We start from the raw sequence: 26858 nt of genomic DNA on the forward strand, positions 1-26858 counted from the left end.
TTCGTTGAGACACAAAAGCTTCCCGTCAACAAATCAGCACGGACTAAGATAGCATCGCTCCTGCGAAACTAAGCTTACCCTTTTCTCACATGATATCTCGCGATCAATGGCTGAAGGGCAACAGGCAGATTCTTAGATTTCTGAAAAGGATTTGACACGGTGTCACAGTGCAGATTTCTAACAAAGACCCGAGCGTACTGAATAGTTTCCCATATATGTGAGCCGGTGTAAGTAGGCTGTTTATGTTTTCTCTATGTAAGTAGGCTGTTGATGTTTTCTTATTGGCAACGTTACGTAGCGCTCAATATGAAAATCACTGGCTGTGCTGTGTGCAGTCTGTGGCTAGTTTGCATTGTTGTCTGCCATTGTAGTGTTGGGCAGCAGCAGCTGGATGTGAACAGCGCGTAGCGTTGCGCAGTTGGAGGTGAGCCGCCAGCAGTGGTGGATGTGGGGAGAGAGATGGCGGAGTTTTGAAATTTGTCATGAACTGCTATATTTATATATGATGATATCAAGGTAAATACATTGTTTGTTCTCTATTAATATCTTTCATTTGCTAACTATCCCTATTAGTAGTTAGTGCCTTCCATAGTTTGAATCTTTTATTTAGCTGGCAGTAGTGGCGGTTGCTGTATTGCAGTAGCTTGAGCAGCGAAGATTTTTGTGAGGTAAGTGATTTGTGAAAGGTATAGTTTAATGTTAGTCAGGGCCATTCTTTTGTAGGGAATTTTGAAAGTCAGATTGCGTTGCGCTAACAAAATATTGTGTGTCAGTTTAAGCACAGTCATGTATAATAGTTCAAAGGGGACGTTTCATATGTCGACCCTTAGCCGAGGATACCTCACTGGAACCTTCTGATTTTTTTCTTGTAGTTTGTGTAATTAGTGTAGCTATTGTTTATTGCTAGCGCGTAATTATAGAGAGAATTTCCTTTGTAGTTGTAGTTTTTCATTGTTGTACAGTAAAACAGGTGTGGCATGCATGTAGATTTGTACCAAGTATTTCGCAGCTACGCTTGCAATTAACTAGATATTATTTTCAGTGCTATGTTAATGTGTTCTCTTATTTTTGATCTTCAAATTGTGTTTTTCTGTGTTGTCGTGTGAAATACTGTGACAATAATGGCGTGTGAAAAACGTAATACTAGGCTCCAAAGTAAACTGAGAAATGACAGTGAAAATGAAAGCAGTGTGTTAGCGCCACCGCGTAATGAATTAACTGATGTTCAAAGTAGTAATTTGGTAATTGTGCATAGGGAAATGGAGCGGGCTGCAAACAATGGTGTAGACAGTGAAACAGGTAGTGAACAGGGAAGCATTATCGATCGATCGGTCGGCAACAGATCGCCTCAGGAATCCGAAATAACAGGACACAATTTCGCAAATACTGTAGATTCAGGTTTTGGGTCATCACCGTTTTCTGAAATAAGTCAAGACACATTTTCTGCTTGTCAAAATGTGAATGTTGCCGGTGCAAATTCACTGCCGAAAAGCACTGAGGAACATGTTTCAGACACCAATGCATTGTTATTACAATTAATACAACAAATGGGACAAACACAGCAAAAGCTTCAAAAGTTAGACACAGTGGAACAAAATCTTAAAAAGTTAGACACACTGGAACAAAATCAGAGACAAACACAGCAACAGCTTCAAAAGTTAGACTCATTGGAACAAACTCTTGAACAAATGCGTGAAGATTTAACTACTGAGTTACATAACATTGAATCGAAATGTCAAAAAGTCTGTAATGACGTAAAAACTCAAATCTGTGAGCATTTCCAACCTATTTTTTCGCGTCATGAAAATGCATTACAGAATCACGAAGCAGCCATAAAAGAACTGCAAACTATTGTTCATGAAAATCACAACACCTTGCAAGCTAAAATTGACGCAGTTGCATCTACCGATTCGGTTACGCAACTTGCAAAAAGTCAAGAAAACTTAAAGGACACAGTAGATACGATTTCCACACAAATGGACACTCTGAAACTTGGTTCAGAAAAACACACTGAGGAAATGTGTTCACTATCGGAGAAAGTAGCCGAACTTTCGGATCAGGTCACTAACTTATCTACAAAGGTAGATGATGATCTGAATGACACAAGACCTATAGCCTTCACTGACACAGAAGAGTATGAACAAATGAGAAAATTCAAACAGAATCAAAATCAAATCAATACACAGTACAAAAGAGAAATCCGGGAAGTACAAGATCAGCTGACACAGGTAATACAAGAATTACGTATTTCAGAGGATACTCGCGCCCCAATACGAGAAGAGGGACACAGAAATACGGAACAGCCACAAAATAATAACACAGGGCATTTCGGAAGTTATGAAAGAAAGTGGCAATGTGCACCGAATTTTGAGATGGAACGGCCGACACGACCTAACAATGACCGATATGCGACTCGCCGACATGATGATTTTGACTATAAGCTGTTCATTACTACACGTAAATTCAAAACATTTAAGAATTCTGGCAACGACATTCATCCACAAGCATGGCTCCATCAATTCTCGCATTGTTTTCCTCCCAACTGGTCGTTAGAACACAGATTAGAATTTATGTGTGGCTACTTGGAGAATGAACCAGCTGTAAGAATGCGATCGGTAATTCACGATTGCCACAGTGAAGGAGAGTTTTACCATGCCTTCCTCTCAGCATATTGGTCTCAAGCCACACAAGACCGAGTAAAACATAGCATCATAATGATGAAATGTTTCGAACAATCTGAATTTTCCAGTCTTATGAAATATTTTGAAGACATGTTGCATAAGAATCAGTATCTTTCAAACCCATACAGCCCCTCAGAACTCATCCGCATTTGCTTAATCAAACTGCCTGAACATTTACGACATATTATTTTGGCAGGACGTTGCAAAGACGACATTGAAGCATTTCAGGGACTCTTACAAGAATTAGAAATTGACACTGACAATCGCGGAACGCGAAACCAGGAACACAACAATTACAGGTCACATCCGTCGCAATTCCGTGATGAAAGAAGTAATAACTTGACACGACAAGGCTATTCTCACAACACAAATTGTGACCAAAACAGACACCACCCGTATGACAACCGTTGGCAGAGTAGTAATAACTACAGGGAAAGATCACCTCTCCGTGGTAATGACTATCACAGAGACAATAAGAGAAACAGACAATATGGGAACCAAAATAAATACTATCAAGGGAGACAGAATAACTTTAGACACAACGGACCAGCGCGCAGTTACGATTCAGGGAGAAACTCTCCACGATGTGACCGACAAGAAATAAACTATGGAATCTACCGACATGACGACAGACGATATGATCGTAACGACAGACCTGAATTGCATCAGAACTGGCGGGATTCAAACAGAGCAGGGCCCTCTCGTCACGGTGAATTTGTAGAAGTTAGGTCTCCAAATCCCAATAACGACGCGCGCCAACAAAGAGACAATAGGCAATGACTCACACCGCTGGCAACAACAAAACGTACTTATGAAACTAACGACGCAGCTGCCGTAGCTAGTAATTACGTAAAAATGGAAGACATTAGGAATATCTTACTCCAAGAACACGACGTAAAACATAACAACATTGCATATCCTGTGATTCACATTACAGTAAATGACGTAAAATTTACGGCAGTACTTGACTCTGGCAGTCCCATTTCAGTAATCAGTGAAACAGCCTTTAGCAAATGCAACAAATCGAAAGATTGCCCCACACTTCCGTTACGTAAGATTAAATTACAAGGTGCAATCTTTGGAAAAAGTGTAGATGTACGCCAACAAACCAACTTAGAATTCTTTTGTCAAAGCCACAGCTTCTCTACGAACTTTCTTATTGTTCCATTATTGTCGACGGAAATTATATTGGGAGTAGACTTTTTGAATGAATTCAAAGCAATCTTAAACTTTCACGATGCTGAAATAAGTTTAGAGAAGGAAGGTAAGTCAATAGCTTTGAAATTTGAAGATTGGCTCTCAAACCATGACGAAGAAATCAATCGGCTTTACCTTCTGTTGGACAACAGTTCGGAATTTTCTACGGAACTAGACACTAACAATCACTCTGCAAGAACTGACAGGGATGATATCGACGGCATATTTGAAATTAATGAGTTAATTCAGAATAAAATTCAAACAATTGAGAATTGTAATGACACTAATAGGCAGGACCTTTTTGAGATTTTACAAGAACATTCCACAGTTTTTACTCATAAAACAGGAACAATCAAGGGATTTCAATACCAATTTCGTGTTCGTGAGCATACTAAATTTTGTGTTAGACCATATGTAATTCCAGCACATTATAGGGACCGTGTTAGAACAGAAATACAATCTATGCTTGATGAGGGCATTATTGAGCCTGCAGTAAGCTCATACAACAATCCATTACATGTTGTTGAGAAGAAAAATGGATCGATCAGGCTTGTCTTAGATTCGAGACAAATCAATACGATCATTATTCCTGAAACAGACAGGCCGCAAACGTTGGAAGAACTTCTTCAAAATTTTAATGGTGTAAAAGTGTTGTCTTCCATTGATCTCAGATCCAGCTTTTATCAGATCGAACTTCATCCAGAATGTAGAAAATACACAGCTTTCCTTTGTTTCGGCGTTTGTTATCAGTTTCGGAAACTTCCCTTTGGTTTGAACATTTCTTCAGCAGCATTCATTCGCGGGCTAAATTCCATATTACCTGAGTTCTTAAAACGTCACATCACCTTATATGTGGACGATATTCTAATAGCAGAAGCTTCATGGGAACTACATAATCGCATCCTCAACAGTTTGTTACGTATTTTTGCAGAATCTGGAATTACAGTTAACTTGGAAAAGTCTGAATTCGGTAGGACAAAGGTGAAGTTTTTGGGACATATTATTTCTTCTGAAGGCATTCAGCCGGATCCTGAAAAGTTAGAAGCAATCAGAGCCATTCCAGTTCCATCCACAAAAAGACAAGTCCGCAGTTTTCTAGGTCTCGTAAATTTTTACCGTCGTTTTCTGAATATGCAAATTCTTGTTACACCAAAACTTTGTTCTCTCACTGAAAAAAATACTATTTGGAACTGGGACGAACAAGCACAATTGGAATTCAATTCTTTGAAAGAAGCGTTACTTCACGCGCCAATCTTAGCTCATCCAGATCTGTCACAAGATTTCTGCCTTAGCACGGATTCTTCTAAAGTCGGTCTTGGTGCCCATTTATTTCAAGAAGCCATAGAAAATGACACTACCATTCAGAAAACCATTGCTTTTGCTAGCCGAGTGCTAACAAAATCTGAAAAAAATTATTCCGTTACTGAATTAGAAGCTTTAGCTATCGTTTGGGCATTTAACAAATTCCGTTTCTTTCTTTCTGGTAAGCACGTAAAAGTATACAGTGATCATCGTGCATTACAATTTCTTATGTCTTCAAAATTAAATCATGACAGGTTAAAACGTTGGGCATTGTTTCTGCAAGAATTCCGCTTCACAATAGTCTACATTCCCGGCAAGGAGAACATCGTTGCGGACGCACTGTCACGCGCACCGGCTGGGCTTGAGAAAAGTACCACAGAAGGCAACCTCGAGAAAAATTTCAGTATTCTTTACATTCAGAAAGTCGCCTTTGAAAACTTCATCACCACATCTTTAAAGGACATTGCTCATGAACAAGATAAAGATCCGATTTGGAAAGACATCAAGAGCAAATGGCATGAAAAGACACACACACACAGATTCGGCATTATTATCTGGTTAGAAACAACATACTGTTCAAACGCTGCACTGTTGATGACAAGCTATGGGTACTTTGCATTCCTGACGATTTTGTTAATAAGCTCATTTGGTACATTCATTTCAGCTACGCACATTTTGGTCCACGAAAATGTTATCATATTCTTCGAACGACTTGTTATTTTAACAATATGGAAAAAAGAATTCGAAGAGTCTTGTCTATTTGTAAACTTTGTCAAAAGGCGAAACCATCTACTGTCTCACATCGTGCTCCGTTGTTTCCTATTATTCCTTCTAAATTAAAAGAATTTGCTGCTGTTGATCTCTTGGGACCGCTTGTCAGAACATCCCATGGATTTTCGTACGTTCTAGTCGCTGTTGAACTTACTTCAAAATTTGTTTCTTTCACTCCGTTACGTAAAGCCACTGGACGATCTGTATCCAACGCCTTTGTTAAAAATTTCTTACGTGAAGTTGGCCACGTTGCTAAAGTCATTTCAGATAACGGACCGCAATTTAGATCTGCTGTTTGGTCACGCACGCTTCGGAATCATAAAATCAAACCTGTTTTTATTTCATTGTACTCACCACATTGCAACCCGTCTGAACGGATTATGAAAGAAATCAATAAGCTTTGCAGACTTTATTGTCACAGAAAGCATCAGCATTGGGACAGATATCTACAATTATTTCAAAATGTGCTGAATGAAATGCCTCATGATTCCACTGCTTTACCACCTACTCTTGTACTGAAGAATGAAGAACCACCGAACAGAATCAGAGAGCTTGTACCTTTCCCGAATACACGTAAACTTCGACACAAAGACATAATTGATTTGGCTCTTAAAAATATAAAATCTGCAGCAGACAAAAGGAGAGAACTACACGGTAAAGCAAATGCAAAGAAATTATATATTGGTCAGAAAGTTCTCATTGTCACATAAGAAGAAACACTTGAGTCACAAATTCTTTCTAGTTTACAATGGACCTTACAGAATCCGACGTATACCACATGATAATTGCGTTGAAGTTGAAACTCTGCGTACTAGGAAGAGTAAAGGTTTACACCACATTTCACATGTAAAACCATTTATTGAAAGATAATCTGCTTTTTAACTTTGTCATTGCCATAAAACTTTTCACTTTACATTACTAGTATGCTTGTCAGACTTAGAAGCTGTTAACATGCAACAATGTTTGAAGTTAAATATCCAGTCAAGGACCAAGAGAACTTATTGAAACAGAAATGACGAATGCATTGTTATAGTGAACAGACATCACAGTGTTATTGTGTGTGTACATTCTTGCTTGTTAGTTGCACGATTATGGAACGACTATAAGGCTTACATACTTAGAACATTTACCAGTACTGCTAATGACATTTTAATGCAACATTTTGGTTTACTTGAAAATATATTCTGGATTTAAAGTACTTTCAGTGAGATACCAGATGGCACAGTGGTTAGTTTATGTGACAGCTACACGATTTTATCACGACACTACTAATGAGTGACAATTTACAATGTTGCTTTTGCGGTGTTTCTGTTTTATATCTGCACAGTTTTTCTGAATTATTCTGGAAAGTAAAACATGTTTTAGTAGTAACTTTTGTGGTATAGCTACAATGAGACTGCCTTTTCCGTAGCACAACAATACGTTACAGCACAGTACTTTCCTCATCACGGCAATAAGCGTAATAACTAAGACATTTATACGCAAAGCATTTCACTTTTGTGTATTATGAGGTAAGTACATTGACTTCTGCAGAACTTAGCTTTCGGAGGACGATAACTACGACACTTCCACACAGATTATGTTGCAACAAGACGCACATTTAGCGCTACAGTACACGTATTTGAGTGATTAATTTTGTACTTAAAACATTTATTTTTAAAGATTTTTGAATTACAAAGAAAGTTTTCCGCGATACATTTCATTCCATTGCTGTAATCTGTAACACCTGAGGGTATAATTACATTAATCCTCAGGGGGGTACATGCTTACTTTGTGTACCATGTGTGTGGCAACCACAAGGAACCCTAGCTAATATGGTATTTGCTTATACAACTTTACACATCGGTACCATATTTCTCTAACACACAAATTACACAGCTATCTGATCATTTAACTGAGAGATAAACATGTTTTTTACTACGTCAGTGACACATGTTTACGTAATTACACCATTGGATAACTTCACACTTACAAAATTGTATTTTGTCTGTACTGTGTGAACTCTTCATATTTTTTCGGAACCATTGTGATACTATGAGAGCTTTGAATGATGTATTTGGTATGGATTCATGATTTTTAAAGTACGTTTAAGGCAGATGACACTTTTGACATGAGCAGAGAATTTTTTTAATTATTGGAGGAAGCTACGACGATTTTGAGATTTGACTGAGGTGTTATGATGTTATTTTTACGACGACGATGTGTATTATGCTGCTGAGGTATGTTTATGATTAATAGGCTGAGGCTATATGAGTTATTTGATTATGCTTCATATTTATAATGACGAAATATTGACGAGTGTCGATGGATATGTATATGTGTAATAAGGTAAGGAGTAATGAATAGTGAGTAGGGACTCTTGACTTGTGAAACAGGATGTTGGAAACCAAGAATCGTACTTTAAGAGTTATGAAATGTGTGTAAATGCGAGAATGTATCACAATGCCGGCGAAAATTTTTTTGGACACTTATATTTATAGGATTTTGTTTCTACAGATTTGCAACGCTAATTCTTGACCTGTGAAATATTTTTATGTGAGACTGTCACTGTAGCAGAAACTGCTGTCGTAAACATTTCCGTAAGAAAGTTAAGTGACCACCTGCACTAATGTGTCGCGGGCACCCACCTGGGCGACAGCTGCCCGAAAAAAAAAAAAAAAAAAGCCATTAGCCTTTCAGCGGCACAGGTAGAAAAAAAAAAGGGGAGGCCATTGTCCGTGCTACTGACATTTCCTTGTTGAAAGCATACTGTGGAGCTCGTAATTTATGATATTTACTGAAATGCCTAATAAAATGACAAGAAATATTTTTACATCTGCACACCTGATTATGACAAGCATCTTTCTATGAGAGTTGAGAGAATTTCTACTAACTTATGAAATGTCACATGACTACTGAATGATATTTTTATGCTTTGCTTTTCATAGTTGCTTATTTCATTTGATATCTGGTTTCCAGCTGTGTTGCAGCATTGCTTTTATAAAATGAAATGCATTTGCTAATGTGAACACTTTCTGTCAACAGATCTATTAAATAATTATTTTATGATCCACATTCTTTAAAAAAGGAGCACTTGGAAAGGAAAGAACAATAAGAAGGAACTAGTAACAGTAACACATAATTTTCTTTTCAAGTACATGGTAATATTTCTTTTTACAATCAGTTGTTGTGGTGCACCACTTTAATTACATAGATATTAAGATGTGAATATACATTTCCCTTATCTGCATTGTTGTTTTTACTGTAATATTTTTTCTGCTTGAGCTATGTCATGTTTAGGTATAAGTTACTGCTGTTTGCCAGGTGTAGTGTTACTGAATTTGACTTTGTGTTACTCTGCTAAGCCAATTTTACTACTCATTTATTTTTCTTGTTGCTGCACATTGGCTCATATTAGTTGTAATGTTGCATTGCTTGGTAATTTAGATTTACTGTAGCTTGCTTTGCAATTTTCCATTTTTTTGGTCATTGTTGTTTGTGTTACTTATTTTGTGCTGCTGCATTGCCTCGTTCCTTAGTTTAGCATCTGAGCTCAGTAGATTTAAGTTATCTTAAGAGGGGGTAGCCTCTAAGAGAATGAGTTTCGATGAATTGGAAGAAATGCATTGAGAAGTTGTACGAAAAAAAAGTACAGAAAACAGGTTTAGGTAGGATTTTCTTGGAAATAAATGTTGAGGTAAGAAATGTGTGAACATATAAATACAGAAAGCAGGCTTAGATAGAATTTTTTTTGGTGGAAACAAAGGATGAAATAAGAGGAAAGATATATGAAGTTTTGGGTTGGACTGCAGTACCACATGTTACACTGAAAACGAACCCTGTCCTTTCCTATTGGTGTTATCCCACTATGTGTTTGTGTACCCTTGTGTATTTGTTTTCTTCCTGTCTCTGTGTAATTTCATAGAATTTTTTCTTCTTTTAATATTAACCTACATTCACTATGATGAGGAATACTGTTATCCTCGAATATAACTGGCATTAATAATACGTTATTTACTCTGTAAAGATGTTAGATATTATTTACTCTGTTTTGTTTTAATGCTCATATGTGAAGTTGATGTTTCAAAAGTTATTCTGATCTTTATGCATGTACTTATGTCATAATTCTTGTAACACTGATATGCATGTTTATTTCTATTCTTTTGTAAAGCCTGTGTTACTACAATTGTTATCTATATTGCTATGTTCTTTAATGATGTATTTTGTACCTTTGTAATTGTATTCTTATGTTATAAAATTGTAATTGACACCAGTTCATCATATTATTAACTTGTAAGTTACATTTCACTGCACACATTTCTGTTGGTCATAGTATATGGACAATATGTGAGAAGTAGGGACTGATAGTGTTTGCACGTGTGTTAATAATTCAGCAAGGGACTGGATAACAGCATTGCTGGTTCTAAGAACAATTCCAAAAACTTTGTGAGTGCACAAGTGGTGGTTATGGACTTGCTATATTATCCGCAAGACTCTTCAATTTGGGTGATTGTGCACCTGCACAGTCACAACAGATGGCTGCTGGCCGTCTCTACAAGGACTACAGTGGGTCTGCATCTTTGATGGCCCACCAATACCATTATTTCTGCAAGGACTGCACTGGCTCTGCACCTCTGGTGTCCCACCAATACCATTATTTCTACAAGGACTGCAGTGGGTCTGCACCTCTGGTGGCCCACCAGTACTGTAATCTCTACCAGGACTACAGTGGGTCTTCTCTGTGATGACCTACCTACCAATACTCTTCAAAACGTCGAATGACTCTGCTGTGGGTTTGCTCTGTTGTGGCCCATTACCTGTCTGCATGTCAAGAGTCAGCACTGTCCTTCCGTTGGAAGGACAACACTACTTCTTCAAGACTGCATGGAAATCCACTACTTCTGTGTGCAATTTCTTTTACTAATGAGACTTTGTGAAAAAAAACTGTAATTACTATTATGATGAATGATCAGGACTATCTTTATGGACTGTGAGAAAATTTAAGCTTTTGACCAACATTGTATCAATAAGTGTGTGCATTTGATTTCTTTTTTATTGTAATTATGAAAATTTTTTTTCAAATCTGTATTGGCCACTGCCTAACACAATTTGTAAAATTTTTTTGTGGGGAGCATGGGGGCTATGTAAGTAGGCTGTTTATGTTTTCTCTATGTAAGTAGGCTGTTTATGTTTTCTTATTGGCAACGTTACGTAGCGCTCAATATGAAAATCACTGGCTGTGCTGTGTGCAGTCTGTGGCTAGTTTGCATTGTTGTCTGCCATTGTAGTGTTGGGCAGCAGCAGCTGGATGTGAACAGCGCGTAGCGTTGCGCAGTTGGAGGTGAGCCGCCAGCAGTGGTGGATGTGGGGAGAGAGATGGCGGAGTTTTGAAATTTGTCATGAACTGCTATATTTATATATGATGATATCAAGGTAAATACATTGTTTGTTCTCTATTAATATCTTTCATTTGCTAACTATCCCTATCAGTAGTTAGTGCCTTCCATAGTTTGAATCTTTTATTTAGCTGGCAGTAGTGGCGTTCGCTGTATTGCAGTAGCTTGAGCAGCGAAGATTTTTGTGAGGTAAGTGATTTGTGAAAGGTATAGTTTAATGTTAGTCAGGGCCATTCTTTTGTAGGGAATTTTGAAAGTCAGATTGCGTTGCGCTAACAAAATATTGTGTGTCAGTTTAAGCACAGTCATGTATAATAGTTCAAAGGGGACGTTTCACCGGCAGGAGTGGCCGTGCGGTTCTAGGCGCTACAGTCTGGAGCCGAGCGACCGCTCCGGTCACGGGTTCGAATCCTGCCTCGGTCATGGATGTGTGTGATGTCCTTAGGTTAGTTAGGTTTAATTAGTTCTAAGTTCTAGGCGACTAATGACCTCAGAAGTTAAGTCGCATAGTGCTCAGAGGCACCCAGATATGTGAGTAACTCGAAGATTTTTTATGTAATAGAACCCAATACGTTGTCCTGGACGGTGAGTGGTTATCAGTGACAAGGGTATCATTAGGAGTGCCCCAGGGACGTCTATATCTACATACATAGATACTCCGCAAGCCAACGTACGGTGTGTGGCGGAGGGTACCCTGCACCACAAATAGTCGGTTCCTTTCCTGTTCCACTCGCAGGAAGAGAAAGGAAAAAACGATTATGTGCCTCTGTATGAGCCCTAATTTCTCGGATCTTATCTTCACGGTCCCTACGCAAAGTGTGTGTTGGCGGCAGTAGGATCGTTCTGCAGTCACTCCAAACGCCGGCTCTCTGAACTTTCTCATTAGTGTTCATCGAAGTGAATGTCTTCTTCTCTCCAGGGATTCCTACTTGAGCTCCTGAAGTATATCCGTAACACTTGCATGCTGATCGAACCTACTGGTAACAAATCTAGTAGCTCGCCTCTGAACTGCTTCGATGTCCTCCTTCAGCCCGACCTGGTGCACATTCCAAACACTTGAGAAGTACTCAAGAACAGGTCGTATTAGTGTCCTATATGTGGCTCCTTTACAGATGAACTACACTTCCCTAAAATTCTCCAAATAAACCAAAGTCGAGCATTCGCCTACCCTACGACCATTCTCACATCCTCGTTCCATTTTATATCGCTTCGCAACGTTACGCCCAGATATTTAAACGACGTGACTGTGTTCAGCAGGACACTACTAATGCTGTATCCGAACATTACGGGTTTGTTTTTGCTATTCATCCCCATCAACTTAACATTTTCCTACATAAAAGCCGGCCGGAGTAGCCGAGCTGTTCTAGGCTCTTCAGTCTGGAACCGCGCGACCGCTACGGTCGCAGGTCCGAATCCTGCCTCGGGCATGGATGTGTGGGAGGTTAGTTAGGTTTAAGTAGTTCTAAGTTCTAGGGGACTGATGACCTCAGCTGTTAAGTCCCATAGTGCTCAGAGCCATTTGAACCATTTTAGCCTACATAAAGAGTCAGCTGCCATTCATCACACCAACTAGAAATTTTGTCTAGGTCATCTTGTATCAACCTATAGTCACTTATCTTCGACACCTTCCTGTACACCATAGCATCAACAGCGAACAGCCACAGACTACGGCCCACCCTTTCTGCCAGATCATTTATGTATATAGAAAATAAGAGCGATCCTATCACACTCACTTGGGACACCCCAGGTTTTACCTCCGTCTCCGATGAACACTCGTCGTCGAGGACAATGTACTGCTTTCTGTTACTTAAGAAGTCTTCGAGCCTATTCCGTATGCCCATACCATCGTTAACAGTTTGCAGTGGGGTACCGGGTCGAAAGCTTTTCGGAAATCTAGAAATATGGAATCTGCCTGTTGCCCTTCATCCATAGTTCGCAGCGCATCAAGTGAGAAAAGAGCAAGCTGGGTTTCGCACGAGAGATGCTTTCTAAAGCCGTGCTTATTCGTGGACATGATCTTTTCGGTCTCTAGGAAATTTATTATATTCGGAGAATATGCTCTAGAATTCTGCAGCGAACCGAAGTTAAGGACATTGATCTGTAGTATTGCGGATCCGTTCTTTTACCGTTCTTATGTACAGGAGTCACCTGCTCTTTTTTCCAGTCACTTAGCACTTTGCTCTGATCGAGAGATTCGCAATAAATGCAAACTAAATAAGGGCCCAGTGACATAGAGTACTCTTTGTAAAACCGAATTGAGATTGAATCCGGACCTGGCAACTTGCTTGTTTTCAGCTGTTTCAGTTGTTTCTCTGCGCTGTGGAGTTTTGTTTCTATCATCCATACGGGACTCGGTGCGATGTTCAAACGGCGGTACGTTTGTGCGATTCTCCTGCGTGAACGTGAACGTGGAATTTAAAACTTCGGCCTTTATTTTGCTGTCTTCTACTCCCATACCAGAATGGTCAACGAGTGACTGGATAGAAGCCTTAGAGCCACTTAGAGGTTTTACATAGGGCCAGGATTTTTTCGGGTTCTCGGCCAGGTCTTTAGCCAAAGTATCACGGTGGTAGCTGTTGTACTCTTCGCGCATAGATGTTTTCACACACGCACGAGTCTCTACTAATCTTTGCTTGCCGTCATTTGCATGTCCTCTTTTGAACCAAGGGCGCAACAGCCTTTGCTTCCTCAGCATTTTCCGCATTTCGTTATTAAACCACGGTGGGTCTTTTCCGTCCTTAGTCCACTTACTAGCTACATGCTTGTCCACAGCATGATTTACAATCTGTTTAAACTTTGCCCATAGTTCCTCTATGTCCATCATCCTGGAACTAAATGATATCCATTCATTGCCTAAATGAAATACTAACAACTGCTTACGTGCTCTTTCTAGCAAAACACTCTCCTAGCCCCCTTGATTGATTTACTACCTTTCGCAACAATAGTCGCTATGATGACATCATTAATCCCCGTCTCTTTACTGACATCGTCGATAAGGTTCGGCCTGTTTATAGCAACAAGGCCCAAGATCCTTCCATTGCGTACGGGCTGCCGAACTAGCTGCTCAAGACAGTTTTCGGGAAACATGTTCAAAAGTACGTAATAAGAGTGTCTATCTGTACCCCCTCCAATGAATCCATACACGTCCTAGCCTACACTTGGCAAGGTAAAGTTATGGTCTAATTATTTATGAACAACTGACCGTAGACTTCCTACGAACTCACAGCGGAGTCGGATGGTCGGTAAAAACATCCAACAATTAACTTGGTTTCGCCTGGACCTGTTGCATACGACCAGATAACTTCACTATCACACTCAATTTCAACCTAAGTAGACACAATATTTTTGTCGACTGCAGTGAAAACTCCCCCTCCTACGGCGTCTAGTCAGTTTTTTCGTAAAACATTCCAAGACTCGCTAAATACCTCAGAGCTTTCTACTTCGGGTTTTAGACAGCCCTCAGTCCCAAGAATAATTTGAGGTTGAGAACTTTCCTCGAGGGCAGTATGTTCGGGAACTTGATTACGAATACTTTGACAACATACTGATAAATTTTTTACAGTCGAACTGTCTTTACTCTGAATGCCGTCTGTTCTTGGGAGTACCTTGAACTACCAACTAGCCTAAAAAAAGCCTATGTGCTTTCCACAAGTACTCTGCTACGAGAGCAAGTCTTTTTGTGTAGTGCACCCTTGATCTATCAAGGGGAGACCTGCACAGCCCCACACGATAACGCAGGGCCACAAATCTGCAGCCAAGATCGTCACAGAGACGATGAAGCCTTTGACTGATACCCTCCACTCGGCTCCTAACAAAAGGACCCGATTAACTTTGGGAATGATGCTGCAGATTTCGAGCTCTGCTTGCACCCCGCGTGAGTGGACAGTAGTCTTCACCACCTCCGCCAGCCGCCTGTAAGAACTGAGGATTGCCGCAGAACCCGTGCGACAGGCGTCGTAGGTGCCGACATGAGCCACACTTGTACGCTCGATAGCCACAGGCAAGGCCGCCGCCACATCTCGGATGAGGCCCCCCAGCAGACATACCGAGCACACATTAGCTTTCTTTCCAGCCCTCAACGCTGTCTTCCTAAGGGGCTCCGTAAGGCGCCCAACACTGGAGCTCCCAATAACTAGCAGATCCCTGGCCACGTGTTCCTTGCTCGGACCTGGGTGAAGGAAAGGCCACTATAAATAAATAATACTGCTTCTGCGTGTGAGGATGAGAATACAAATCAAACAATCAATAATATTCCAAAGAAGATTAAACAATATTATTTCCTCACACATTGTTTGGCGTACTAACAATGGCATTGGTGGCTGAGGTAATGCGTTTGCTAAGTATTTTTGCATTACCGTGTGAAATATCGAACCTCTTCTAGTAAAATTGCAGTGAAGATTGACTTACGGTTCTTTTATGCTAGGACTTCATAATTTTCCATGAGATTGTACACAAACCTCTGTCATGTCGCAGCCGCTTACATCATTGTTAAAACTACTAAAATGAAAAAAAGTCATTAATGAAATATATATTCAAGAAGTCACATTTGCACATAAATTAGGAATAGATACTTACATATAAATAATAATTGTTGCTTGGCATTATATTAATATAAACGAGTACGTCGATGCGCCTCTTTAAATCTGCCATGTTCAGTATGCAAAAAATGTCTGGATTTACGGAGCAATGACAAAATGCGAACGTACAGAAACAGATTATCTCACCACTCTAAGTAGCGCGACAGGAGCCAGAACCGAAGTACAATATTTAAACATTTGCTGTTTTTTCACCGCAACTACATATAGTTTATCGATAGCGCTTCGTATCATGTCTTTGACAGCGCGAAAAAATTATATTATCGCTTCCGCGTACAGATGAGCCCTTAAACCACCTGTTCACTCACAGTGTGAATAGGCGAGACAGTATGGCCATACGGCCAGCCTCCACATTGGCCCTCCACCTCGAGCGACACGGACGCTTTACCACCTGCCAGTTATCCTGCGGGTCCACCACGTCAGGTACACCAGAAGGTGCCTTGGCAGTAGAGCCCCTGGGCGAAACAAGCGACACCTGATGTGTCCCATGATTGGACCATTCTCGTTCTCTACATGCTGTACATAAAGGATCTGACAGACAGGATGAGCAACACTCTGCGGCTGTTTGCTGATGGTGCTATGGTGGACGGGAAAGTGTCGTCTTTGAATGATTGTATGAGGATACATGACGACTCAGACAAAAATTCTATTTGTTGTGATGAATGGCAGCTCGCTCTAAATGTGGAAAAATGCAAGATAATGCAGATGAGTAGGAAGAACGCTCGTGTAATGTTCGAATACAAGAGGTTTGTTGCTTTGCACAGTTGCGACAATTAAATTACTAGACGTAGCGTTCCAAAGACGAATGAAATGGAACGAGCACGTAAAGTCAGTAGAAGGAAGGCAGATGGTCGACTTCTGTTTATTGAGGAAATTCTAGAAAAACGTAGCTCATCTATAAAGGAAACCGCATGTACAACACTTGTGTGACCCATTCTTGAGTACTACTCGAATGTTTGGGATCCGCACCGGGTCGGATTAAAGCAAGACATCGAAGAAATTCAAAGGTGTGCTGCTAGATTCGTTGCCGGTAGGTTCGATCAACACGCAAGTATTACGAAAATGCGCAGTGAACTCAAGCGGAAACCATGTTCTTTATGCAAACACTATTGAGAAAAACAGTCTTTATAATTCTTCTGGGTATGTAACCGCATTTTCATATCTTGTCCGCGCGTAGCACGACATTCATTTTCCAGGACGCTGGTCGGGACGTGAGGACCCATTGAATGGCCAGAAGCGAATATTGACCTAACGCCCTGCGATTTCTTCATCTTGAGGTGAGCGAAAGAGGAAGTTTATAGCACAAAACCAACAACTCTCGAAAATTATGTTCACGGTATTGTGTCCGTGGGACAACTAGAATGACCCAGTCTTTATGCAAGAGGGGGTCCCGCTACACTTCCCATATCCCATCCGCACGTGGGTTGAGACCCGTTTCCAGGACACTAGTTGGGACGTCTTGGACCCATAGAAAAGCCAGCAAAGAGACTTGACCTAACGCCTTGCGATTGCTTCATCTGAGGGTGGGCGAAAAAGTAAGAGGGTAGGTGAAAGAGTAAGTCATAGCACAAAACCAAAAACGCTTGGTGGATTGGAGGAACGAATTCGCCAAGTTCTAAGAAAAGTACTATTGGATTATCTACAGAAGTCTATTGCAAACAGCGACATCCGTTTACGGAAACTGGTACATAACGGTGCTGCTTCTGTTGAATGTTTGCAGTGTACAACAATTCTGACGGTGTAAGGAACAAAATGTTTTTTGTTTCATGAAAATTGGTTCAGTATTAAAAAAGTTATAAACAATTTTAATACGAAGTTAATTCTCTCCCAACCCCCAGAATCAGGTGTAACAGGATCTGGGGTATTCGGCAGTGTGCAACTGGAATGGGAGTATGAAGATTGTTAAAGACGTGAGTTCGACTGTTTGTAACTAAAAACGATGTAAGATGACCATATCCTCGGAGACCTCAGATGACACCTCATTTATTTATTAACGCACAGATGATTAAAATTCCTTATGTATTCGCCCATGAACTCAATACTCCTCTGATGTAGCTGTTTGATTATAAAGGCTTCTTTTGTTCCTGTCTTGTGACTAATTTGAAGCAGCCCACACGAATTCTTCTCTTGTGCCAATATTTCCATCTCAGAGTAGCAATTGGAACTTATGTCCTCAATTATTTGCTTGATGTATTCCACTCTCTGTACTCCTCTACAGATTTTATCCTCTACAGCTCCCTCTACATTAAAAAAGGGGAATAGTTCAGAAGAGTACTTCGCTTCTCTAATCATCACGTGAAAGGTACATGCTGTGTTGCTGATAAACCCTGCGTGCAGTTACGTGAAAACAGCGCAGCGAGCGACGCAAGTGGACGGACTCGGCGGGTAGCAGTGAAAGGAGCGACGACGGATCACCTGGCATTCCGTGAAAGGTATTGGCATAATTAATGTTAGGGTTGGATGTCGAGGGTGCAAGGAAGAGGCGAGTTACAAGTAATGAAATAAGTACAAAAGTGATGTCGATGTTTGACAAAATGTCTGACATGAGTAATTAGGATTATGCAATCCGTACTAATTTTTTATATTAACATTTGTTCCAGAAAACATAAAAGCGAACAAAAGTAATTTATGAATCAGAACGACTAATTGCGTGTTTCTTTTTATTCTAATTACCTTCTCACAACGGTACCATGAAAAAAGCAACATATGCAACCAGGGCTCATCTCCATGTTGCAGGTGAAATAGAGCACATTCCTGGAATGCACTAGAAACCATCTGTTGAAGCGGGTAACGACGCGTTATTTGTTTAACACGAAGACTATAGGATTCACTACTCAAGAATAAAGACTGCAAGTCATAGATTCTCTCACTTTTTCAGTCAAATCATACAAATATGAAACGATTGCGTAGTTAAAAGTTAAAAGAATTGACATCTGCATGGCACAAACATTATTAGGTCTCACACTACAAAATAAATATTCAAAAGTGACGCAATTAATTAACTGTACACGAATTGTAGTAACGATTTCACATCGAACTAATGATTTTCATTATGTTGCCACTGTTTTTGCACAGATTTAGCGATGTAAAGACAGAAGAATGAAACTATAGTTGCTTAGTTTTGATAGAATGCTTTGGTTAGGCTTTTCACCATTCACAGCTCGGAAAATTTAGGCTTAGGTCGCGTCTACCCAGCCAGAAACTAATAACTAACATGAAATATATTCGGAAACATCATTTAAAGACGTTAAACTATATTTTTATTGGGTGACCAGACACTGCTGAACCAGTAACTGCCTTGTAAAAAATTTATAGTCGCAAAAAAATTTAAGTAGTTTTTTCGATGTCTGTAAAACGCAAAATCTCTAAGTCGCGTGCATCCAAATTTCATGTAACATAAAATGTTCCACAGAAACAATAAATAAACACACGCACACGTAACAGACCATGTACAATATTTACATTTTCTGGTAATACAACATTATACATCAGTTTTAATGTTCATTCTCCATTTGTGCCTATCTGTCCATATATTTTCTTCAATATTTCTTCTTTTAACTAATGCCTGAATTCCTTGTGCCCATGTGGCTCGTGGTCTCTCTCTTTTCTTCCTTCTCGACAGTTCCCGTTTCACGATCGCTCAAGATAAACTATCCTCCGACATTCTTTTCGTACATCCGTACCATATGAGTGGATTTTCTTCCAAAAAAATCAATAATCGAGCTTGTGACATCCATTTTGTTCCTTGATGACTTCATTTTGGCCCTTTGCTCCCCGAATATTCGCGCAACCCTTCCACAAAAATCCATCTCAGGTATCATAAGTTTTTTCATTAATTGGGATTTAATGGTCAATTCTTAGGTTCATATGTCATGATGCCTCTAATAATAGCGAAGATTTTTTCTTTTTTTTTTTTTGTAATCTGTTGATCCCATAAAATACCATTTAATGTTGAAATAATGAGCTCTCTAGCGTTTATTCTTGAATTAATTCCCTTATCTTGTTTACCATCTTAAGTGATAATCTACTCCTAGATACTTTTATCCTTCACTACGTGTAATTGTTCCCATCCCTTCTTCCAGTGTAAAATCTTGATTTGTTCTTCCTGTTTACATGTATTTTGTTTTATTCTTGTTGACCTGAATGCCCTGTTTTTTCATATTCCTCTACTGCTTTCCTGGCGATGTATTTAATGCCCTCTTCATTTTGTGGCGAAACGGTCGTCAGCAAATTGTAGTGAACATATAGTACAACGATTTATTGGGATTCCGATGTTCTTGCATTTTTTCTTCTAATTTTCCAAAGCTTTATCTATATATATATATATATATATATATATATATATATATATATATATATATATATATATATATATATATATAATATAAAGCTTCGGTGATAGGCTGCATCCCTGATGTAATCGCTTTGTAACTTTAAGAGTCATAGAAATACCTAGGTGTATCCATAATACCTGTAACAATTTGTCCCATCACTGTTCGGAACGTCTTCAGACATACCTTCGCTGGTCATCGGAGCTCAGTTCGAAGCAGGAATCGTAACTGAAGACAATTTGTGGTATCGATAGCTACGATGCCACGGCGTAGGTGCAAGATCGTAGGTTGGCACTACGACACCGACACCGACGACAGCGCTCTATAGCCGGCGCTGTGCAGCTCTACGAGCGGCGCTCCAGATTCATCCCATTTGATTCCGAGTAGACGACCAAGCAACACTGTTTCTATTTCATAGGCGAGCCACTGCAGATTCTGCCTGTGTAACTTTTGTGAGCTTGAGACTCCGGCTTCGCACCTACGTGTTCCTCAGTGCAAAGTTATGTATTCATCTTCTTGCTAAAGCAAAGGTGATTTAAATTCACACTGCAGTACCAAGTGTTCTACCTCACCTGCTCCTCCTAGATTCCTACATTCGGCCTACCGTTCAGTTTTCAGGAGCAGACCCACGCGCCGCCTTCCAGGCGGGTTACAAAACTTCTCCAGTCAATGAGATTTCAGACGGAAAGGTGTCTGGAGATGCCGTGGACAGCAGTGGATACCAACCCGACTGTCGCCCGCCATACGGCCTGACAGCCAGGAGTGATGATCTGGGGTGGCATTTCTTTTCATAGCAGGTCTCATTTGGTTGTCATCCGCGGCTCCCTTACAGCACAACGGCACGTCGACGATATTCTACGACCCGTTTTCTTGTCCTTCATGGCAAGTCCTCCTGGGTATAAATTTCAGCAACATAATACCCGCCCACACACAGCGAGAGTTTCTACTGCTTGTCTTCGTGGTTGCCAAACTTCGCCTTGACCAGCAAGGTTGCCGGATCTCTCCCAAACTGAAAACATCTGGAGCATTATCGACAGCTCTCACCAGCCAGCTCGGGATTTTGACGATCTCGTGCGCCAACTGGACAGAATTTGGCACGATACCCCTCAGGAGAACTTCAAACAACTCTATCAATCGACGCCGAGCAGAATAATTGCTCGCATACCGGCTAGAAGTTGACCAATGCGTTACTGACTTGCTCCTCTTCAGAAGCTCCTTCTCTTGAATAAACCATCCACCTTTTTCTGAAATTATAATCGTTTGTACATCACGTCTGCCAACCTCCGTATCATTCGGGTAATTTCTTTGTGGTGCGTATTTTCTTAAAATCTATTAGCAGCAAGAGCCTCAGGCGTTTTTCTTTTTTGGTTAGAGAGAGAGAGAGAGACACTTGATGTATTACGATTGCGGATCTTATTCAGTGCATGATTTCAGTCCAGTTATTCAGTATTTTGGCCTAGATGGTTTGGCGGCAATAGGAAGGAAACTACCTTCCTGCAAAATTTTTTCAGTGTAATAAAATGCGATATGGTAGGCACTCCTTCATTAACGTCAACAATTCGGCTTACCTTCTGTCTATGTATTTTTAATTTTTATTCTGTACATTTCTACATGATAATCAGAAGTTTTCCTACTACAATCGTGGAGGGAACTGAACATAAAAGAGAAAATTTGCATGAACAACAGTGAAATGTTGCTTGTCACTATTGTTTGACTGTACAGGGCTATTACAAATAATTGAAGCGATTTCATAAATTCACTGTAGCTCCATTCATTGACATATGGTCACGACACACTTCAGATACGTAGAAAAACTCATAAAGTTTTGTTCGGCTGAAGCCGCACTTCAGGTTTCTGCCGCCAGAGCGCTCGAGAGCGCAGTGAGACAAAATGGCGACAGGGGCCGAGAAAGCGTATGTCGTGCTTGAAATGCACTCACATCAGTCAGTCATAACAGTGCAACGATGCTTCAGGACGAAGTCCAACAAAGACCCACCAACTGCTAACTCCATTTGGCGATGGTATGCGCAGTTTAAAGCTTCTGGATGCCTCTGTAAGGGGAAATCAACGGGTCGGCTTGCAGTGAGCGAAGAAACGTTTGAACGCGTGCGGGCAAGTTTCACGCGTAGCCCGCGGAAGTCGACGAATAAAGCAAGCAGGGAGCTAAACGTACCACAGCCGACGGTTTGGAAAATCTTACGGAAAAGGCTAAAGCAGAAGCCTTACCGTTTACAATTGCTACAAGCCCTGACACCCGATGACAAAGTCAAACGCTTTGAATTTTCGGCGCGGTTGCAACAGCTCATGGAAGAGGATGCGTTCAGTGCGAAACTTGTTTTCAGTGATGAAGCAACATTTTTTCTTAATGGTGAAGTGAACAGACACAATGTGCCAGAACTGCGAGCTCGCATCAACGATGCTTTCGAACTCATTGATGGGGACATGCTGCGCCGAGTGTGGGAGGAACTTGATTATCAGCTTGATGTCTGCCGAATCACTAAAGGGGCACATATCGAACATTTGTGAATGCCTAAAAAAACTTTTTGAGTTTTTGTATGCATGTGCAAAGCATTGTGAAAATATCTCAAATAATAAAGTTATTGTAGAGCTGTGAAATCGCTTCAATCATTTGTAATAACCCTGTACTATTTGCATACTGTTACTTTGCAACATTTGTTCACAAAGTACACCGGGATGACTAGCCATGGGGTAGCGATGTACATATACAAAGAAATCGCGACTCATGTGACCAGGCTACGGTTTTCCAGCCATCTAGGGTGCAACCGATATGGTCACGAGCCCGGAAGAGGCACTGCAGGCGATGTCGCGCTGTTAGAAAAGGCACTCGCTTCGGTCGTCTGCTGCCATAGCCCATTTATGCCAAATTTTGCCGCATTGTCCTGACGAATGTGTTCGTCGTACGTCCCACACTGATTTTTTCGGTTATTTCACCCAGTATTGCCTGTGTGTTAGCACTGATCACTCTATGCAAACGCCGTTGCTCTCGGTCGTTAAACTGAAGGCCGTCTGTCACTGCGCTGTCTCTAGTGAGGTAGTACCTGAAATGTGGTATTATCGACACACTCTTAACACTGTGGATCTCGTAATACTGAAATCCATAGCAATTTCCGAAATGGAATGTTCCACGCGTCTAGCTCCAACTACCATTACGCGGTCGAAACCTAATTACCGTCGTGCTGCCATAATCACGTCGGATATCTTTCCACGTGAATCACCTAATAACAAATGACAGTTCCGCCAATGCACTACGCCGGACAAAAGGGAGGTCCCACAAAGTATTAATAGGTACCTCATGACTTTTGTCACCGCCCTGTAGTGTATATGACTCCACGCTACGTCTAAATAAACTACTGGTCACTTTAACTGTGAAGCTTCAGTTTTTCGTAAAAAACCCTAATATTTCTGGCAAAAAATGACTCGTTCATTCTGGCCATGATTCTATCATCTTTTAAAATTAAATACCATAGATGGAACAGTTTTCATCAGAGTTTTTTTGCTCGCCTACAAGTCCAGTTCTGTGCGACCGAAGCTATGAAATTTTGCCTGTCCTTTGATCGTGACCGGACCAAATATCTCACGAAATAAGCGTCAAACGAAATCACAAAGCGAAAAAAATGGTCCAACTAAAACATACATATTTCTTTACGTACTACACGAATGTGTGATAAAAAATGGTGGTTCCTATTTAAAAAAAAAACGCTGGTGATATCCGTTTGACCTATGGCAGCGCCATCTAGCGGGCCAACCATAGCGCCATCTGGTTTCTCCCTTCAAGCTAGACGAGTTTCGTTCTTTGTAGTTTTTTCGTTTGATGCTTATTTCGTGAGATATTTGGCCCAGTCACTCTCAATGGACCACCCTGTATGTACAGGGTGTTCCATAATTAATGGCGTAAACGCATACAGTTGAAAGTACACGATACCAGAAGCAAAAAGTCTCAGAATGAATGGGCGCTATTTTGAATTGAACGTGTCAGTACCTACAGTCACGTGGTTAAATTAGCTTCCGCTGTCGCCGAGCACCTAGTTCGCCTTGCCATGCAATACTTCTTATGACTTCTGTTTTGAAATTAAACTGAATGTTGCGACTGTTGACATAAATAAACCCTTGAAACCTGAGGAAATATACCACATAAACCATATTTTCTTACATCCATCATGTCAGTACTTCTACAAGGCAAATGTTCTAACAGCGTATTTCATAAAGCGAAATGAACTCCTACGCTAGCTTTAGAAATTTTTCACCTTGTTGAGAGAGTTGTTACCAAGAAATCGATATGCAGACTTTCCATTATCTAATTGCTAACCGATAAGCAGCCGCTGCGAGTAGAAAGTCGACTTATTGTCAAGACTAAGTTAGGGTTATGACACGTGGCGCACCGTATCATCTATGTCATCGCACACAGTTCGTTCACATTAAATGCTTCTGTTCACTGGTAGAGGTTTCCTTCACTCGCAGTTGAGGAGTTACCGACTGCTTAAAAACAATTGCTACCGCCTATGTACAGAGGACGAAACTCGGAAAGGAAGCCACGACTGCCCAAAAACAATTGCTACCTCCTAGAATGCCATTACATCTTCATACAGTTCAACCGTCATATCTTCCACAGCCACTTCCATACACTTTTTAGCTCTGTCCCTAGATACAGACATCCCTATGGTATGTCCCCCTGCCTTGCCACTGTTGTTAGATGACCATCACGCATCAGTTGTGTCTTGTGCAATTATCTTCAGGGGTCTCAGTAAAGTAGCGGGAATCACAAGACAAGTGGACGGCACAGTGCTCAAAAAGCGCTGTATCGCAATCGAGGCGATACTAGAAAAAGCGAAAATAAGTCGTGCATGTTTTCAGCACCTCACGCGACGTTTTGTGCATGACAAAGGTCACCGCCTGCTGCGTTCACACCAGTGATCTCAATAAAAATTACCTTCTTTGAGCTCACTGGTTCACACCCATTCAAAAAGCCCACCGATCTGTGACAGCAGCGGTAGTATTGCAGCTGTGTTAGGCATATCCATATCACTTCTCTTACCCCACGCAAATTAGTCGGAAAACAACAATGAGGGATATAATTTATGAAGTGTTGAAAGCTCAGGAAAAATTCTCCAATGGGGTGTAAATTACTTCGTAACTGATATCTGTCGCTTGCCAGCACACTGTTGTCGCATCCGCTGCCGGCTACCGCTCAGCGATAGACGATACACAAACGAGGCGTGTCACTTCACAAATGCTGTTCATGCAGTGGTTCCCAAGCTATCTTAGACCATTAGCCCTGAACGATATTTAAATTGTGGGTGTGTGTTAGAATGGATGACGATGGAATTTGTGGTGCATCGCAAGAGCTGCCCACAACTCCTTCTCAGATAAGAAAGCTTATTATCCACAGTAAGGGTACACTCTAGGTGCAGAACATACTTCCCCTGCATTAGTCCTCTTCATTTCGGCACTTGCTTGACCTCAACACTGCATCCCCACTTAAAATCAGACAAGTTCAGATGTGTGCAATATACTTCAGCTGTTGAAAGCTCAGGAAAAATTCTCATGTTTTGAAAGCTCAGGAAAAATTCTCAAATGGGGTGTAAATTACTTCGTAGGAGAGCTTCTGTAAAGTTTGGAAGGTAGGAGACGAGGTACTGGCAGAAGTAAAGCTGTGAGGACGGGGCGTGAGTCGTGCTTGGGTAGCTCAATGGTAGAGCACTTGCCCGCGAAAGGCAAAGGTCCCGAGTTCGAGTCTCGGTCCGGCACACAGTTTTAATCTGCCAGGAAGTTTAATATACTTAAGGTTTGTAAATCACTTCATTGCTACACTTCTTACCTGTGGACTGGTAGAAATTGGACTTCAGGCTCTTAATGCTTTGTGTCTAACCACTCTAATAATAATATGTACATACTGCTGTGTTGTGCTGTCAATCAGTCCATTTATCTGTTTCGAAGTGAGTAATGAAGCAATTTCTGGACTACTGCAGGCACTATCTACAGTTTGGAGAAGACATTTTCTTGTGATATTTAGCATTTGTTAGATATATGTTTCAGTTTTATCATCAGCGACGTACGGGACAAAGCACAACGTATGTGTGTAGTGGGTGGACTACGTGAGGAACCTGTAACCTCCACCGCATTAATGCTGCTAATTGAGAAAAAGTTATTATTGATAACTTATATAATCAACATTAGTCTTACAGAATTGTGATAATAGTAATGATCTTTTGAAAATAATTCAGATTCATGATAAACAGAAACGAATCGTTTATTTTTTACCTCTCAGAAAATTTCATTTTAACGCGGGGCAATGTTGGAAATGGCCGCCGCAAGGTGTGACGGAAATGGAAGATGTTCTGACAGCTGATTTTAAGTGACCAATGACTGAACTGCCCAAACTACGGGTTATGTAGCCCTGAATTTAAATTCATGACCTAACCTAACCGCAACCTCGTGATGTGCTGTGTATCAGAGAAACGGCGATCAACAATCTGTAGCAGAATTACAATCATGATCGCTTTGTTCATGGCGTATAAGGCTAACGTCTACGAGCAAAGTCAAGCCAGAAAAATTTCATAGTATGTTTACTTAGATGGCATAATTTCA

Source organism: Schistocerca serialis, chromosome 5 (genome assembly GCF_023864345.2).
Source record: "Schistocerca serialis cubense isolate TAMUIC-IGC-003099 chromosome 5, iqSchSeri2.2, whole genome shotgun sequence".
NCBI lineage: Eukaryota > Metazoa > Arthropoda > Insecta > Orthoptera > Acrididae > Schistocerca > Schistocerca serialis.